Below are 19,027 nucleotides of genomic sequence, written 5' to 3' on the forward strand. Positions count from 1 at the left end.
AGTCTAAGTAGTGCTCGACGAGGTCTTGGCAAACTCGGGAATGTGTTGTTTGCCCATCCCTCCCACTTCTTTGTACCAAAAGTAACAGTCCTGTACCTGGAAGCCCAGTGAAGTGCAGTGGTCTAGATACATCCACTGGAGGGATACAGCGGAAGGGTGATCATTGTTTTTGGACTAAATCTAGCACAAAGTGAGGATGGGATGCTCAAATATATGAGAAAAGTAGCTCCTAGGCAACTGAATAGTTTAAGAAAACACAATAAGTGTCATTATATAAAATGCAACAGATAGAGAAGTGTTCGGAATATATTTCAGATTTAATAATCAATTAGTCAGAAGACTTAAAATCATTGCCACATTTTAATGTTGTGTTTTTCATGATAAGAAATCATGTTTTGAATAATAGGTATATTTTTTATAAATAATGATGTTTTTAAGAATTGATTATTAAATCTAAAATATATTCCATCACTTCTCTATCTTTTGCATTTTATATAATGACACTTATTGTGTTTTCTTAAACTATTCAGTTGCCTAGGAGCTACGTTTCTCATATATATTTACCCTGTCCTAGGAATGTTATGTTATGTTATGTTATGTTATGTTATTCGAGATTTGTTAAGCGCACGGGCACCCAGAGGTTTCATGGCGCTGATGGTGAGAAAAGATGGTAAACAATAACCTAACCGTGCGCTTGCTTGAATAACCAGGTCTTCAGTGCGCCCCTGAATTCCGTCAGATTAGTGCCTCTCCGGAGTGACCAGGGAAAGAGTTCCAGATCTTTGGGGCCAAATAAGCAAATCGGCATCCGCCAAGACGTTTCTTTTTAAAGGAGGGCAAGGTGAAGAGGGACAGGTGGGCAGAGCGAAGATTACGAGTTGGTTCATGTTTGTTTATGAGATGGTTAATAAACTTTGGCCTTTAAGGCTCTCCATGGAAAAAGCCCTAACAGCCTACTTTAAAAGTTACCCGTTGGGCTATAGGTAGCCAATGAAGAGTGGCCAGCAGTGGTTTCGCCGAGCTCCTGCCGTTGCTTTTAAAGATTAGTCTGGCTGCCTGATTTTGCACGATTTGCAGGCGTTTAGACAGAGTCAGGGGGAGACCTAAATAAATGGAATTGGAAAAATCTAAGCGGGAGGGGACCAAGGCGATTACCACCTGAATGAGGGCAGAGTGCGTGAGCAGATGAGCAATTTTCTTAATCTTCCGTAGCTGGAAAAAACTAGATGAGATCACCGTTCCCACCTGACTTTTCAGTGAGAGATTGGAGTTGAGGGTGATCCCGAGGCTTTTCACCGAAATAGAGGGAGACGGAGGAGATCCCATTGATGACGGCCAGAGGTGAGGGCCCCAGCTGGTTGCACTTATACCCGGGAGTACCAGCTCGGTCTTTCCAGGGTCGAGTTTTAGGTGGTTCACCTCCATCCACCCTTGAATGTGCAGCATAGTGGCCTGAAATTCCTCGACGGAGTCAGTTGAGTTTAGTGGGAATATAAGCTGCAGTTCGTCCGCATAATTATATATTGTAACCTTCCTGTTTTTTAAAGAGTGCAATAGGGGTTTGAGGTATAGATTAAACAGGAGGGGGGACAATGATGAGCCCTGCGGAACGCCGCGGGTGGTGGAAAGTTTGGGCGCCATGAAGTTCTCAAACTTGACTGCCTGGAATCGGTCATTCAGAAAGGACTTGACCCAGCCGAGGGCTGCGTCTCGTAGGCCGGTTTGTTCGACACGGTGTAATAAGATGGTATGATCCACCGTGTCGAACGCTGCCGACAGGTCCAGGAGCACCAAGGCCTGATGTATGCCCTTATCGGCATTAGACCTCATTGTGTCCAGGACAGCGAGGATCACCGCCTCGGTAGAGTGCGCCTGGCGAAAGCCGGCTTGGTTAGGCTCCAGGTAGTCGGATGTCTCTATAAAATTAGAGATACAACTGGCCACATGGGCTTCTAGAATCTTTGCACCAAAAGAGAGAGAGGAATTGTTATATCAATTGCTCAAATGGCAGTTACCCCAGTATTGGAACTTTCATAGATTCTCATGCTTTGTATCATTCCCCGTCGTCGGAATGGGAGCCTCGGTAAACAAAAATATATATATATCATAACCATAGAAACAAAAGAGAAAAATAGGCCTAGGCCTCATCTCCTTTTGTAGTATATCACCCTCTTTGTGCAAAAGAGCCCAAACTTTTGCCAGGACCAATCAGCACAGCCTCACCCTCTGGAACCTTCCTGAGAGAGCTCAGAGCCTCAGATTTTTCTACCGCACGTTGTGCTAGGGAGTCTCCACTGAGCTCTGCTCAGTTCCTCAGAACTTTACTATTAGACATCTTTATTTGCCATCTTTTGTGACATAATGTCAGAAAAGGAGAAGAAAGCCTTATTCAGACCTTGTGCTTCTTGTGGGAAGAAGAGACTGTTTGTGGAAGAGAAGCATGAAAACTGCATATACTGCCTATACCCGGAATACAAGGCCACAGACTGTAAAATTTGTCGGACCTTCTCTACCAAAACTTTGAGAGACAGAGAGGGTCGGTTGCTGACGTGGCTGCAGAAGCTAAAGACCAGGACGGAGGTTCTCTCTTCGGATGAGGAGGATTCAATCTCTGGTACCTCCTCCAGGAGATCAAGGAAGAGGGGTAGGTCATCTCCCTCCACCTCTGCGGAACCCCCTCTCAAAGCCCCTCACGGGATCTATGAAAGGTCTGAGGAGGCTGGTCCCATGAAATCTCCTCACGGAAGTGTAAAGGAGAGGCAGGGACGGGCTGCTGGTGTGGACGTAGCCCTTAGGGACAAGGAGGTTGCAACATCTTCTCCTCCGTCCCAAAAGGAGAAACCTGTGAAAAAACATGCTGCAGGAACTCCTCAGACAGTTCCAGTGAAGAAACAGCGCCCGTCGACGCTGGCTAAAGCAGGTACGTCGACGACGATCTCCATAGTTAAGACTGTTTCCATGGGGTCGTCGACGGGACCGTCGACGATATCTACTTCATCGTCTACGGCGGCTTCTTTCTCGTCTTCGACGGCGGTGTCGACGACTAAGACCACATCGACGATGACGACGACGAGTTCGTCGATGTTGATGACGACGAGTTCGTCGACGAGACCGTTGACGGTTGCCCCGTCGACGATGAAACATTCTCCGTCGATGAAGAAGAAGACTCCGTCAACTACCTTACCGTCGACGACGATTCCGGTATCGTCGACGTCCTCATCGTCGACGACAATTCTCGCCCCGTCGACGACAGTTACCCTGCAGTCGACGATGTCGTCGTCGAGTTCGTCGACGCATGGAATCCCTTTGCCAACGACTCCGTCGACGGGACCGTCGACGACAAAGAATTCGGGATTTGCCATCCAGAGGTTAAAAATTACGCCGGACATGACTTCCCCTAGGCGGGTCACGCCTTTGCCACCATCCATGCTTCTCGATGACTCGGAGGAGGAGGAAGAGGATGGGCAGTATGGGGACGCCTACAGCCCTTCAGACCTGAATGTGAAACAGCAGGACACGGATACTGAGGACTTTTATGGTCCAGAGGTGCAGGAGGGGCGACAAAGCTTTTCACAGGAAGTACACCCCCGCTCTCTGAGGCAGGATATGATAGCCTTGCCAGTGGCTTTAGTGACGGATTTGCAAATGATGCTGCAAGACTATAAAGCTCGTTTTCCGTTATTACCAGACCTCACACCGGTGCGTCCTTCTACGTCTGTGGTACCACGAGACATGGCAATGGACTTGCCACCTCTGCCTAAGGATATACCTCGTACCACTTCAACGGTGGTACCGTTAGTGGTTCCTCAGCCTTCATATTCGGAACCTGCCAATCAAGACACACAAGATTTGGATACAGATGAGGACGATGAGGGGCAGGTGATCCCCCTTACTGATCCAGGGGATCCGGATGGGGACCCTGATGACACTGGTATGCAGGATCCGGATGCTGTGGGCCGGGAGACAAATATATCGCCTCCAGCAGATATTGGTGGTTTCCATAATTTGATGGAACGGTCATCCAAGAGGTTTGGTCTGCCCCTTACAGTGGAGCAGTCCGACTGTTTCCTATATGACTTTAAAGCACAATATAGGAAGTCGGTCAGATCAATTCCCATCATAGAACATGTCTGGGATGAGGGAATTAAGACGATGCAGAACCCTGCGACGGTCATCCCGGTTCTTCCCCGGCTGGAGAAGAAATACAAGGCCCCTGAGGGCAGTCCTGCATGTCTCCTAGGACAACCTAAGCCGGATTCCGTAATATCTCAGGCCGCACAGAGCAAGTCAAAGAATCCGTCCACTCCGTTAACCACGCCTCCGGATAAAGAAGGCAGGAGGCTGGACAATGTGGGAAAAAGATTCTCCACCATGGCCAGCTTGTTGGTGCGTGCGGCTAATTCTCTGGCTATTCTAGGCAGGTACGACCGCCAGATGTGGTGCGACATGGAGCCGTTTATGGACCAGCTACCAGAGTCGAGTCAGGAGGAAGCCAAGCAGGTTCTGATGGAAGGGGAAAGATGCTCTTCGGAAGTCATTGACTGTGCGATGGACATAGCCTCTACTGCTTTCAGGGCTTTGGCAGGGTCAGCGGTCTTGCGCCGTCAAGGCTGGTTGAAGGCGACTTGGTTTCGCCAGGAGGTCCAGAATAAGATCTTAGACCTTCCCTTTGACGGGGAGATGCTTTTTGGTAAGCATGTGGATGACGCCCTCCAAAGCATAAAGAAGGACACGGACACAGCTAAGTCCTTGGGGTCTTTGAATTATCGCAAGGTGCCATTCAGAGGAGCACGTGGTCGAGGGTTTTCTAATTACAGAGGAAACCAACGTCAGTATTCCACACAATCAGGACAGTCCTATAAAGGTCCATACTCCAGCCAACGCCAAGGTCATTTGGCGTCTTTCTCTCGGCAGTCCCAGAGAGGACGTCAGAATCGTCAGGGACGAGACAACGCCAAGAGGCAATAGCGGCCTCCTGGCTCTGGCTACTGTTCCTCCCCTACCAAGAACACCGGTTGGGGGCAGGATCTCTTTTTGTCTGGACAGCTGGGTTCTTTTAACATCGGACCGGTGGGTCTTAAATATTGTTCAGAGTGGCCATACGTTGGAGTTCCAAGATCTTCCTCCAACAAGAGCTCCGGACGCCCGTTGTAGGAGAGTAGGGTCTGCTTTCTATGTTCACCCCCACTTTTTGCTTTTGCTTTACTGGTTTTCGACTTAGATGTGGCTGTGGGCCTGCTAATCAGACCCATAGCCCTGCTGTTCTCTCTCTAAATTAATACTATGTACTTTAGGTGCATAACCCATTTGGATAGGATCACCTTATTGGCCCCTGCACAGTGTACACTAGGTACCCAGGGCATAGGTGTACCCTAGGCCTACCAGGGGCTGCAGCATGTATTATGCCACCCCTGGCCTGGCCTTCCATTTTGACACAACTGGCTGACCACTCAGCTGGGGCAAGGTCGTGTAATCACCCCTTGCTTAGGTGTAGTATTCCTATACCTAACTTACATATAGACACATGTGTACCTATCGGTCACTCCTATGGCAGGCCTTGACAATCCTGGAGGCAGAGTGCTTGGTAACATGTGAGATGGTGCTCTAGCATGAGCTGAGCCTGTCTGCAGCTTTCGGAACCTTGTCCTTATAGCTGTTCTATGTTATAGCCTACCATATACTCTTAAAGTGCCTTATAATCTTAGACGGTTATGGTAACTATGGTTTGGCTTTATCGAAACATGTCGTGTAAGGTGTCTAACACTGTGGAATAATACCCCCATGCCATTTCTGGACATGAGAATATTATTCCCCCCTTCTAGAGGGAAAGACATGTTAAAATCATACTTCACTGTTAGCCTCTGACCAAAGCCTCAGCATCACAAAATGGATGCTGCTGCCACGACACAAGTCTGACCTCCTGCAGCTGGGAGTGATCCCAGCCAGGGAGGCCTGGACAATAGGTTTCCTGCTTGGGGAGGTGCTAGCACCTCCCCAGACAGCCTTTAGTGTATTGGGGCAGGGTGGGCTGAAAGGAATGAGACATGCCTGGGGCACACAAGGTGTTCCTTGCATAGTCCAGTTCAAACCAGCGCTGGGGCACTCCAGCCCCAGCTCTGGCGCGAAACTGGACAAAGGGAAGTGGGTGTAACCACCCCCTCCCAGGTCCCACCCATAAGGCGTGACCTAGCAGGTATCCCAGCCCCCCAGATTAGTATAAGAGTGGGAGTTGGGCCTCAAGACTTTAGATTATCCTGAACCTGCAAAACTGAACAGAAACTCTGGACCTTCGACATTCGACGAAAGAAGAAGACTGAAGAATCTCCCTTGTAGCCAAGGAGTGGCTACCCTGTGCAAACAGGCACCATCAAGAGACTACCCTTTGCTTTGCCCACGTTCTACGAGGAACCGACTGCAGAGCCTGACCAGAGCCTTGACTTCCAGACTTCTCCGACCCTGATCCACATCTACAGCAGAGCTGAGATCCGTGGAGGCGACGAGCGACGTGGGACCGGCTACCTGGAAAAAGTGGCTAGTAACTTAAAGCGCAGCTTCTGAGGTACCCTCGAAGTTGTGCACCGGGGATTGAGAAGCCCCAACCCCAAGCACCATCTGCACCGACGATCAGCCCCCCACACTCCACGAGTCCTGCGTGGGGCCCTTCTGCATTTTCCTGCTTGCCGCGTCTGTCCGGTTGCTTGCCCGCTGGCTAGTGGCCTTTGTGACGACGCACCCTGAAATCTTCTGCGCTGGTTTGGCTCCTCCAGACTGGCTCCCGCTTCTCTGCAAAGAAGAAGCACCCCAGACCTTCCTGGTCTGCACCGGAAGCAAGTCCTTCGTTCTTCGTGGGTTCCGCTTGCCAAGGCTTGGTGAGTCCTAGTCCAACTTCGACGCCGCCGACAGCAAGAGCCTTCGTGGGACAGCTTGCCTCCTGGTCCTGGTCGTCCTCGACGCTTCCTGGTCCTCCTGGCTGCAGCGACAAGCTTCACCTTCACCTGCAATCTTCACGACATCGCCTGGTTCCTTCCTGGTTCCACGTGGTCACTGGCTAGTGACCTTGACTCTGTCCCTTCTGCTTGCAGGTTTCTTCTCTTCTTGATCCCAGCCTTGGGATCCACCGGACACTCTTCACTGACTGCCTGTCAGCATCTTTCTTCAGGCATCCATAGGAGTCGACGACGAAAACGACGCATCTTCACCCCTATGCACCCGCAGCCTGTGGGCTAGGTAACTTGGGTACTCCGGTGCTCATCAGGATAGTGACTATCCTAGTGTCTAGTTTTCAAGTCTCAACTTCCTAGCTACTCCGGAAGTGTCCTAAATCTACCGTTTTCTAAACTGTACTATTGCTATTGACTTTTACGCGTGAGTGTTTCCACTCTGCACACGAATCCCGTAGGCCTCCCACTTCCTAACTAACGCTAGTGTAGTGTAGCCCCAGCGATTCCCTAGGCCTAGGCCTATTCTATTTCCGTGACAGTGGTTCTTATACCACTTACTTAGTATATGGTTTGCGTGGCCCCTAGGACCTAACTGTATTACTTACCTGTGTGACTTAATGTATGCTTAAATAAGACTGTGTTGTACTTACCTCTAATCTCATAAAGAGTGCTGAGGGTTTGACTAGAATAAATACACTTTATTTTATATATATATATATATATCTGTTGTGGTGTCCTTTCATTTGGTATTCAAGGGATTATATATGGTATCACAGCTGGCTTCACATGCCATTCAGAGTTTAGCCTAAGACTGCTCTTGTCCATGCTACCACTAGGATAGCTGGTCTATAAGGTTGACTTTACAACCAATCACCATAAGGGTATTTGGACTGATATAAGGTGTACACTAGAACTAGTGACATCATACATCAGGCCAACTTCTCACACCCGTCCATCAAAACCTCTCCGACTGTTGCATCTCGAAGCCCACCAAATTTTCATCAAGGGGGCGATAGAGCCCGTACCTCTTTTGCAAAGGGGCAACGGGTTTTATTCCAGGTTCTTCCTGGTTCGAAAGACGGAAGATACATGGCGTCCTATATTAGACCTAAGGGAGCTCAACACCTATCTCATCAAACTCTCTTTCCGGATGGTCACTCTCCAAGATATTCTACGGCTACTGAATCCGGGAGATTTTTTGGCGTCTCTGGATTTGGAGGATGCATACTTCCACGTTCCGATCCACCCAGCTCACAGGCAATATCTACGCTTCACAGTAGGCAAGAGCCATTTCCAGTTCAAGGTGCTTCCGTTTGGCCTTCGGTCGGCACCTCGGATATTCACGAAGATGCTGGCACCAGTTGCGGTCTTTCTAAGGAAGCAGTCCTTGGAAGTGTTCCCATACTTGGACGACTGGCTCGTCAAGGCTCCGTCGTTCAAGGCGACTTCTCAGGCCTTTTCAACTTGCATACGGTTGTTCGCCCATTTGGGTCTTCAGCTCAACAGGTCCAAGTCGGTGCTGATACCCTCCAGGTCACGAAAGTTCCTTGGGGCTATTCTGGACAAGAAACTATGCACCGCTCGTCCCTCGGAGGAGCGTCAACGCAAACTGACTGCCTCCACTCGTCAAATGCTGCACAGGAAATATGTATCGGTTCGACGGTACAAGTCCTTACTCGGATCGATCTCATCCTGCATACCTTTAATACCGCATTGCAGGCTTCATATGCGTCCTCTGCAGGAGGAGTTGGACAAACAATGGCGCCAGGCAGAAGGGTCGTTCAACGACAAGGTGTGGATAACACCTGCTATGCGCAAAGCCTGCGAGTGGTGGCTGGTGAAGGAGAACATCGCAGGAGGATTAACGTTTCGGATTCCTCCTTCGCCTATGGTGGTGACCACAGATGCTTCCTTAGAAGGATGGGGAGCTGTACTCCAGGAGCTTCAGGTCAGCGGTCACTGGAGTCCAGCAGACAGACTACGCCACATCAATCTCTTGGAGCTGAGGGCCATTCACTTAGCCTTGCTGGCGTTCCTTCCCAGACTTCAGAATCGTGCAGTGCTGGTCCGGACAGACAACACGACGGTCATGCACTATATCAACAAGCAGGGGGGAACAAGGTCGCGGACTCTGTACAAGGAAGCTCAGACGATCTGGGATTTTGCGATCTCTCACAAGATCACTCTGCAAGCCGAGCACCTAGCAGGGTGTCTCAACATCACAGCGGATGCTCTAAGTCGACAGACGGAAGTGACTCACGAGTGGGAGTTGCATCAGGCCACGCTGGAGGCAGTGTTCAAGAGATGGGGTACTCCGACCATAGACCTCTTTGCGTCCCCGGAGAACGCCAAGTGCCGGTTTTACGCAAGCAAGGTTCCCCATCAAGGGTCTCTGGGGAATGCCCTTTCGATTGCTTGGTTCGGCGCATTTTGCTACGCCTTTCCTCCCATTCCCCTCATTCCTCGAGTTCTCAGGAAGGTCAGGGCGGAACCTTGCAAGATGATTCTCATTGCTCCAGCATGGGCGCTGCAGTTCTGGTTCACGGAACTCCTGTTTCTCTCCCAGGATCGCCCGATTCGCTTGCCACTGATTCCATCTCTGTTGTCGCGAGATCAGGGGCAGGTGCTCCATCCGGATCCGTAGTCACTTCACTTGACAGCGTGGCTCCTGAACACAGAGAATTCCGTCATCTGAATCTCTCCAGGGAGTGCAGGGATGTTTTATCTCAGGCGCGGGCGCCAAGCACTAATAAGACATATAGGGCAAAATGGAAGAGATTTTGTCTATGGTGCAACAGGAATAAACTCCATCCTTATAAGTGCCGGCCACATCAGGTTTTGCCTCACATCCTGTCTCTGGATAAATCCGGTCTGGCCCACTCTTCTGTCAAGGTACATCTGGCTGCCATATCCCGTTTTCGACGGAAGACATCGGGGCCATCTCTATGGTCCGCAAGGATTGTTAAGCAGTTCCTTAAGGGTTATTTCGTATGTATCCTCGGGTCCAACCACACCCTCCTATCTGGCAGCTTAACCTAGTACTGGCTCAACTGATGAAAGCTCCCTTTGAGCCAATTCACAAGGCAGACTTGAAGTTCCTGTCGTGGAAACTAGCCCTTCTCTTGGCATTAACTTCGGCTAGGAGGGTTAGTGAACTCCAGGCTCTCTCTTTAGTGGAGCCTTTTCTGCAGTTCAAGAGGGATGTGCTGATTTTGAGACCCAACCCAAAATTCATCCCGAAGGTGCCTTCGGAGTTTCATCTGAATGAACCCTTGATTTTGAACTCCTTTTTTCCGCGTCCTTCCACCCAGGCGGAACGAACATTGCATTCTTTGGATGTCCAGAGATATCTGAAATTCTATCTCGAGCGCACACGCTCTTTCAGGAAGTCTACTCAGCTATTTATTGCCTACAGTGCACCACGGAAGGGGTTGCCGCTCACCAAGAGTGGCATTTCCCGCTGGATCTCAAGTGCAATTCAATACTGTCATCAGGCTGCGGCAAACCTTTGGATAAAAGGGCCCGGGCTCATTCTACGAGAGCGATGGCGTCTTCAGTGGCTCTCTTTGCTGAAGTTGCGATCAAGGACCTTTGCAGGGCAGCAACGTGGAGCAGTGTACACACCTTCACGAAGCACTACTTCCTGGAATCGGTGGGACGAGATGAAGCTGCTGTTGGTCAAGCAGTCCTCCGGAATCTTTTTCAATGAGAGGTGATCTTTCCCTACAATCCCTCCATCCTGGTAAGCACATTTGGTTTCAGTAATGATTGTTTTTTCATGTACACTGAGGTGGTTGTGTAAGGCCATGTGTCTTCCAAATGTGCTTTTCTGATGTACTGCTTACTATTCTGATACAAAGCATGAGAATCTATGAAAGTTCCAATACTGGGGTAAGAAAACAAGTTACTTACCTGTAACTTTGGTTCCCCAGTATTGGTAACTTTCATAGATTCTCATGCACCCACCCACCTCCCCTGGGAAAGCTCTGCCGGTTTACTGAGGTAGTGGCTGTTGGCACAACGGCTACGAAAATCTGAGGCTCTGAGCTCTCAGGAAGGTTCCAGAGGGTGAGGCTGTGCTGATTGGTCCTGGCAAAAGTTTGGGCTCTTTTGCACAAAGAGGGTGATATACTACAAAAGGAGATGAGGCCTAGGCCTATTTTTCTCTTTTGTTTCTATGGTTATGATATACATATATTTTTGTTTACCGAGGCTCCCATTCCGACGACGGGGAATGATACAAAGCATGAGAATCTATGAAAGTTACCAATACTGGGGAACCAAAGTTACAGGTAAGTAACTTGTTTTCTTCATCAACCTCCAGAGAGAAGCATATGCTGTAAGATTCATACGATTATGCGATTATTCTAGTTTTCTTTATTCCAGAGCATAGAACCAGACATTTAGCCTTGGACTGTATAAAAAATCTCTTCACACTTCTGTCATGAACAATAGTTCCTACTTCAGAGCAGTAACGTCCTCTGCCTGCCACTCAGGCGGCCCGTTTGCATGCAACCTATGCTTGTATAGCAACCTAGCCAGGGGTTGTAGGGGGGCGTACCTTGCCCTCCCCACCTTACCCAGGATGCAGGATGCATAGTCCTGTGCTCTTTCTTGCTGGAGAATGCTCCCAATCCTCACGCTTGTTGCACCGCTGAGGCCACACTAGACCTTCTTGGGCCAGCAATCTTGAGGTAACTTGCTAGCCGCTCGGGGTCACGCAGTCTCTTCTCCTCTGGAAGGTTGAGCCGCATGTGGCTCTCCCAAGTCAGGCCCCCCAGCTGTTGCACCGACGTAAAAAATATATGCAAGGCCCGTTGTGCTGGTACAAAACACCCCGCTCTGCAGCCCCTCTCCTACCTTCTTCTGCAACCGAACCTACCACCCTATGGCTGACCTGCCCACGGGAAGGGGCTCACCCTAAATTGCCACCTGACCTCCATTACTGATTGTACACTGACATACCTCTGCTTAGGGGCTTCACCGCCAAAAAGCTGAATCCGCCACAATGGGGGAGCTCAATGGTCTCCTGCAATTCCTCCCTCTGAGTCTCATCCTCACCTTCTTACAATCTTTACTGACCTGCCTAAACTGCTGGTCCTCAATCCGCTGTGCCTGCACCCCTGCTGGCCCCCTGGCAGCCCACTGACCCTACTCCAAACCATGGTGTTCCAGCACCCCATGCTAACACCTCTGGGGCCCCTCTCATGCTCAAAATGTTCAATTACCCTTGAAGAGCCAGCCTCAGCCACTCCTAATTCCTCATCAAAGGCCGGAAAGTTGACTTCTTCCTCTCTCCCTTCTTTCTTCCCTTCCCAGCCTGAAATAGTGACAAAATTAGCTTCCATACCTACCCCTCCCACTTCCCTGCCAATACTTCTTGAAGACGCGCTAGGCCCCTGGCATCTCTGCGTACCAGATTCCTTCCTCTGCCCTCTATCAAAGACCGCGTGCGCATACGTGCTCCAGCCCGCCCCTTTCTTGACAGAATGAGGCTGGGTAAGCCTCATGTGTGGCTCCACATGCTGTCATCAGATCGCGGACCTCCTGGCGCCGCCCTAAGCCATTGCCGAGCTTTCTAAATGCCCTCCTTAATGTCCCGCAGGCCGCAACCTACTGTGCCCTTCTCAGGGGCCACTCACCTATTATGGGAGCGGCCCCCTACTGCTTACCTGACAGCGTGCTACCACAGGGATCCGTCGAGGCGGAGTTCAAACCAACGCCGTATCCCCTCCGCAGTCTTACAAGAGGGTTAACCTCCCGATAGCAGTGCCATTCTTCTGACCTGATCAAGCCGCCCAGCTATGGCCAGGAGATACATTTCATGTATCGCCTTGTCAACATTGGCGACCAATATGTAAGTACAGCAGGCCAAACGCTAACCTAAACTCAATAGCCCAAACCCAAACGCTCCCTGCAAAAAAATGCTACTGCACAGGTCCCAGCCACCGGGTCACCAATACAAAATGGTGGCTAGTAGTACCTTAAGATTGGCCAATTATATAACCCTTGCGCTACATGTATAGCCCAAATGAAGCCCAATCCCTGAGCAGCTACTGGACTGCTCCACTTCCCCAAAATACCAGGGGTCAGACATCCCTGTGGTAGGCTTCCTCCCAAATCCCCATTAATGTAAACACAGACATTACATTAACCACCACAGTAAACATGAAGTTAGGGATGCAACTGAAGGCTCCTTAAAATTGGTCAGTAATTTCACCAGTAATACGATCCATGCCATTTGTGCTGTCATCTCCCTTGTTACACGTTCTGGGTAGTATATTTTGGACGCATTATGGTTTTATTGGCAAGAATGCAAATTATAGTTTGCGTAGTTGTCCATAACAGGCTAGTTTTCAGGATATTTCGGTTTTTGTTTTAACCACATCTTTAATTTATGAGTTGTACAACAGAGTCGACGATAGCGATGTTGTAAATAAGGATAAGCCGCACTTTCCATTGAAAACGTATTTTTTGGTTTTCCCAAAAGTTTGTTGCCATTTGATTAATTTTTTCGAAATTTGGCACAGTTCTAGTACAGTTGGCTATGTTTTGGCATATCAAGTTTTGTGTAGATGCGTGGAAGGGAAAAATTATCCAGGACAAAAAATGCATTTTTCATGATAGCTTCCCTAGGAACCGGTTTCCACCGACTCAGCATGGAAGTAGATATTCACTGAGAAAGCATTCCTTTCTACCCCAGTGCAAATCTCTTCAGTATGTATTTGAGTGTGTATATGTGTGCGTGTGTGTGTGTGTGTGTGTGTGTGTGTGTGTGTGTGTATATATATATATATATAACCTACTGGCGGTCGCCAGTAGGTAGTTATAGTTAGGACCCTCTAACCATAGGAAATCCGCAACATTCTATTTTGAATAACTTTGGCGCCGGTCGACGAATCCTCGCGAAATTTTCAAAATAGGTGGGGCGCTACGCTCCGCTCCTACCCTGAAAGTCTCGGGGGGATTCGTCAAGCGGGGCTGAGAAAAAAGGGGGGTCCCAAAATGCGTTTTTCCCATGCATTTTTCCATAGGACCTTTAGACACCGCTACAGCCCGAACGGCTGAACAGAGTTACTTGAAATTTGGCAGAGAGGTAGCCCTCAGGTTAAGGAAGTGCCTTTTGTAGGTCTGGTGTAAATCTGTTCAGTAGTTCCTGAGAAAATAGCATTTAAATCAATATATATATCTGAGCCAGCTTACGGTGCGCTTACGGTAAGCTTACGGTAAGCTTACCGTACGCGTACGGTGACGTGCGCGAGCGCGATTCTGATTGGCTGTTAGATCTTAGTAAACATTCGAATCGGTCGAAACCAGGAAGCGGCGGCCGCCATTTTGTGTGTTTCACACAGAAAAAAAAAGGGTGATAACTTGAAAAGGGGGCAAGGAAGAGAGTTACAGACCCCCTAACATTTGAAAGGGGGTCAAAGAAGGACAGAAAAGTACAAAAAAAACATTTATTAATTTTAAAAAAAATCGCGGGGTACGCGTACGGTAAGCTTACGGTAAGCTTACCGTACGCGTACGGTAGAAAAAAAAAATAAAAAGAGAAATAAAATTCAGATTTAAGTGTTTAGATATTAGGGGGCTCTAAAAAGAGCCGTTGTGTTTATGAAGTGATTTGATTTTTTAGTGGTACCTACAAGTAAGTACCGATGCAGAGTCTAAGGTTCAAGAGGAAGACTCTGTTCCCTTCATCAGTGAAGTGTACACCATCTCCTCTATAAATGTCTTGCATGTCGTAACGCAAGTTGTTGTGGTAAATGGAACCCATACCATAGTCTCGGAGGAAAGCAGAAACAGATTTGTTGACGTGCTTTCTTGCTTTGTCAATCTGCGGACAAAAATGATTGGACCAGTTCCATTTTTGCCTTTGGCATATGTTAGAATACACAAAGGCAGTTTTAGGGAAAAGTGAAAACAGTTGTGCAAAGGTCTCCTTCATAAGCATTTCCAGACCTACCCCAGTCAAAGTGCCTAGGTCATTGCCACCACAGTGCACTATTATGAGGTCAGGGTGTTGGATTTACATGAAGGATTTCACCAATGGCATCAATTGGTGCCACTTTAACCCTCTCTGACCAATCCATTTAATGTCTACATTTGGCAAAGCAAGGTCTCTCACCATACCTGTTTTCTCAGCATACTTTTCACTCCAGAAGACATAGCTGTGCCCTACAATCCACACTGTGAACATCTTAAAAGGAGAACTGGATGCACTCAGGAGGTGTCTTTCAGTAGAATGGGGAAAAAAAATGAAGGACAGTTTGGAAATGGAGGCATGCATATTTTTTTTTAAAAAAAAGAACTGATTGGCTGTTTCATACCATTCTACACTAAAAACTAGGCTGTATGTGTAAATTTATAGAAGCATGTTTTGTATTGGTACAGAAAAATGTGTTACCAAAGAACAGTACTATGGATTTGCTGTTAGGTTTGAAAAGTCAAGCACTCCTGCTCTTTGGAAATGAAACATTGTGTGGTGAACTTCTGACCTAACTCTACACAGCAGTGTTTCAAGAGCAGTTGCTATGGTAGCAGGCAGAAGTCAAGTTGGGGGAAGGGTACTAGGCTGAAGTCAAGTTGGGGGAAGGGTACTTTTGGAAAAGGGTTGGTTTTCAACCAATAGAAATGTGTGATTACATTTGAAAAAAAGGGGGAAGCACTGAGATTTGAAATTAACATGTATATGTGTGGAAAAAGAGAGGGAAACATTGCCATTATCTGGTTCTGCTGAGAGGAGAGAGGTGTACAGAACAGAGATCCTGGCTCTGATAATCTGCTGTTTGAGTGCCACATTTCTTTCACAACTAACTAATTTTAAAGATGAGTTATGAGTTTGAGAGGGGATGTATATGGTAAATTAAGAAATGAAAAATAGAATTGGAATTCCTTTTGTTGAAGTTGTGTTTATCGTTTTGTGTTTTGGGAGAAATTTAAATGTGAGGAACATGTAAAATAATATGGACTATGTTTTCACCATAAAATAAGGTGTACTGGTATAAATGAGGAATACTTTTAGGGTTTGAGGTTGCAGTCAGTAATGCAAATACATTCAGCATCACTAACGCTGGTTGCCTTTGCTGGAGTGTAGTCAGTCACCCAGGTTACACATGTTTCTGGTCTCAAAAAGCTGTTTGGACATGTACTTTTTTGAGAATCTGAAAAGTGGATTCAAAATGTGTCAGACTGTAAAAGTACTTTTCACTTGCAAAATAAAAGAGTAGTAAGTGTGCTTTCAAATTGGCAAAGAAATTTCGTTTTCTGACTAATATGAAACCATGACTCTGTGTGCAAAGAGGAATTATAGACAGAGATTTATGGCGTATTACTCTGGTAATTTTACATTTGCATTAGATGGAAAGGGGGAGCAATTTTTTCTGCAGAAGCAGACTCTTAGCACACACCCAGCTGCTTATCCTGTGGAATCATGCATAGTATTCACAACCGAGTGGGGTTTGAGGTTGCAGTCAGTAATGCAAATACATTCAGCATCACTAAGGCTGGTTGCCCTTGCTGGAGTGTAGTCAGTCACCCAGGTTACACATGTTTCTGGTCTGAAAAAGCTGTTTGGACATGTGCTTTTTTAAGAATCTGAAAAGTGGATTCAAAATGTGTCGACTGTAAATGTACTTTTCACTTGCAAAAAAAAAAGAGTAGTAAGTGTGCTTTCAAATTGGCAAAGAAATTTCGTTTTCTGACTAATATGAAACCATGATTCTGTGTGCAAAGAGGAATTATAGACAGATTTATTGCGTGTTACTCTGGTAATTTTACAGTTACATTAGTAGGAAAGGGGCAGCTATTTTTCTGCAGAAGCAGACTCTTAGCACACACCCAGCTGCTTATCCTGTGGAATCATCCACAGTATTCACAACCGAGTGGGGTTTGAGGTTGCAGTCAGTAATGCAAATGTTCGAGGCATGTGGGCTGCTGAATTCATATCTGTGCATAGATCGCCGCCTAGTGTTGGGTCCGGATGTTTGCACGTTGTTGTCCTGGAAGAGTCTTCGAAGTATCCTGGGATAGGTGACTCCTCCCCTGGACTACAGTGCGCATGGGCATCCTCTCCATCCTCAGATTGTTTTTTTCCGCCATTGGGTTCGGATGTGCTTATCTTGACTCAAGTTAGGAAAAACTTTTTACAGGCCAAAAGGCCTTTAGTTCGCGTCGGTACTGTTCCCGATCGCTATTGATAGTTATTTGTTAGTTTACTAACTTCCAGACCAACTTTTTCGCATCATACCCGACCATCGACCCGACATAGACGATGGAATCGAGGACGCCATTCAAGCGGTGTCCTGTATGCAATGCGAAATATCCCCATGTCGACGTCCACCCGGTGTGCAACAAATGCCTTTCACCGGATCACGACGAGTCCACATGTATGGCCTGTGCCCGATTCCGATCCAAGAAGACTCTCCGGAATCGTCGAGCAGCGAGGCTCGTAGCGCAGCAAGCGGCACCGGCCCCGACCGACCTCTTCAACGCCGAGGACGAAGATGTGGAAGACGTGGAGAACCTACCCTCCAGCCCCGCTTCCGAACACGACTCCGGATCGGAAGACGTCGAAGAACAACTCTTTCACAGAGACGAAGCCGACACCGAGGTAGGAGACTACAATGAGGCCTTAGGGGCCAAAGAGAGTAGCTCCGGTGACGAGCCAGGCCTACCCATACAGACTGTGGATATCCCAGTGCGTCAGTCTATGGCTCCGGTCGAGGGATCGCCTTCGGGCCTTACCCAAGACCTATCCCGCATCCATTCGGCCCCGCCCTCTGGCCCGGCCTCGGACATTCAGCGGCAGCCTTTACTACCCAAAACGGCTGGTTTCCCTTCATCGAAACCGAAAGCCGTATCGGTTCAGCAGAAACCGAAACTGAAAGTCACACTGGTCGGATCGAAGCCCACCACACCTTCGACGCCAGCCAAACCCGTCGGCACCGACCGCACCAAACGGGACTTCGGTGCCGAGCTTGCAGCAGCCGACGTCGGCGCCGACGCACGGAAAAAGACCATCGGTACCGCCAAACCGCCTCGGCTCCCGGCACCGAAACAATCGGCTCCGACCACAAAGGTCAAAATGGCTGCTGGATCTCACACCACTTCGAATGCAGCACCAAAGGCACAATCATCGACGCCCTCGACAGCTACTACCTCTCCTCGACTCGATGACCCCGTGGCACCGAAGAAGTCCACGCCTGCCTCAACGGAACCGGTCGGCGCCAAAGAACCGTCGGCGTTCCAGGTGCGGCAAGTTTCAGCATCCTTGCAACGCATCAAAGATAAGGCGGCCCTCCAGGACACATCAAGCTCCGAGCCGAAAAAGGCTCAAAAAGCTTCTCCGGCACCGGCCAACATCACTTTTGGCCTGCCACCATCCACGGTGCCAAAACTGTTCGAAATCAGAACACGTGTCACCCACACCAGGATCACACCTGCAGAACACTCTCCTACGGAGACGTCGCCGTCACACATCATCGATGCCGCAACAGGCAGAATGATGCTTCACAAGAGGAAGATAACTTCCGAGCCAGCTTTGGACTCCTACCGGATCCCACTAAAGAAAAAGCTGCCAATGGATTCGGGACCAATTCTTTACGAGCCTTTCCATACCTCTCACCAAGATCCACAGTCCTTCTCTCCGACACACTCCGAAACCGATGTTTTGGAGGACTACATAGGTGACCACGTCTCCTACCCCGGAGAAATGGACCCTGACGGCCAACAGGACCCTGACCAAGCTTGGGATGACCCTGTAGACTCAAACGCACCTCTGGATACGCAGGACACGCAGCTATATGGTGCAAAAACGTCTCCCACAGAGGACACTGCCGCATTCAACGCCCTCATTGAACGTGCGGCGGCCAATCATGGTGTTCAACTCCACTCTGACACCATCGAGGACGATTTTCTCATGGATACTTTCGCATCCTCAGAAAGACATATTAAAACTCTACCCATGTTGAAAGGTGTCCTCAAACCAGCAAAGGACATTTTCAAAGAACCCACCAGGGCAAGAGTAATAAACCCCAGAATCGACAAAAAATATAGGTCAGCGCCTGGGGATCCTACCTATATTAGAG

At 48.5% G+C, this 19,027-nt stretch overlaps 1 protein-coding gene across 4 annotated transcripts in view; it reads left to right on the forward strand.

The window, feature by feature from the left end:
- Window positions 1-19,027, forward strand: part of SLC45A3 (solute carrier family 45 member 3) — a 536,434-nt gene that overhangs the window by 447,809 nt on the left and 69,598 nt on the right. The gene's annotated exons all lie outside the window — the stretch shown is intronic.

This window comes from Triturus cristatus, chromosome 1_1 (assembly GCF_964204655.1).
Source record: "Triturus cristatus chromosome 1_1, aTriCri1.1, whole genome shotgun sequence".
NCBI classification, from domain to species: Eukaryota; Metazoa; Chordata; class Amphibia; order Caudata; family Salamandridae; genus Triturus; species Triturus cristatus.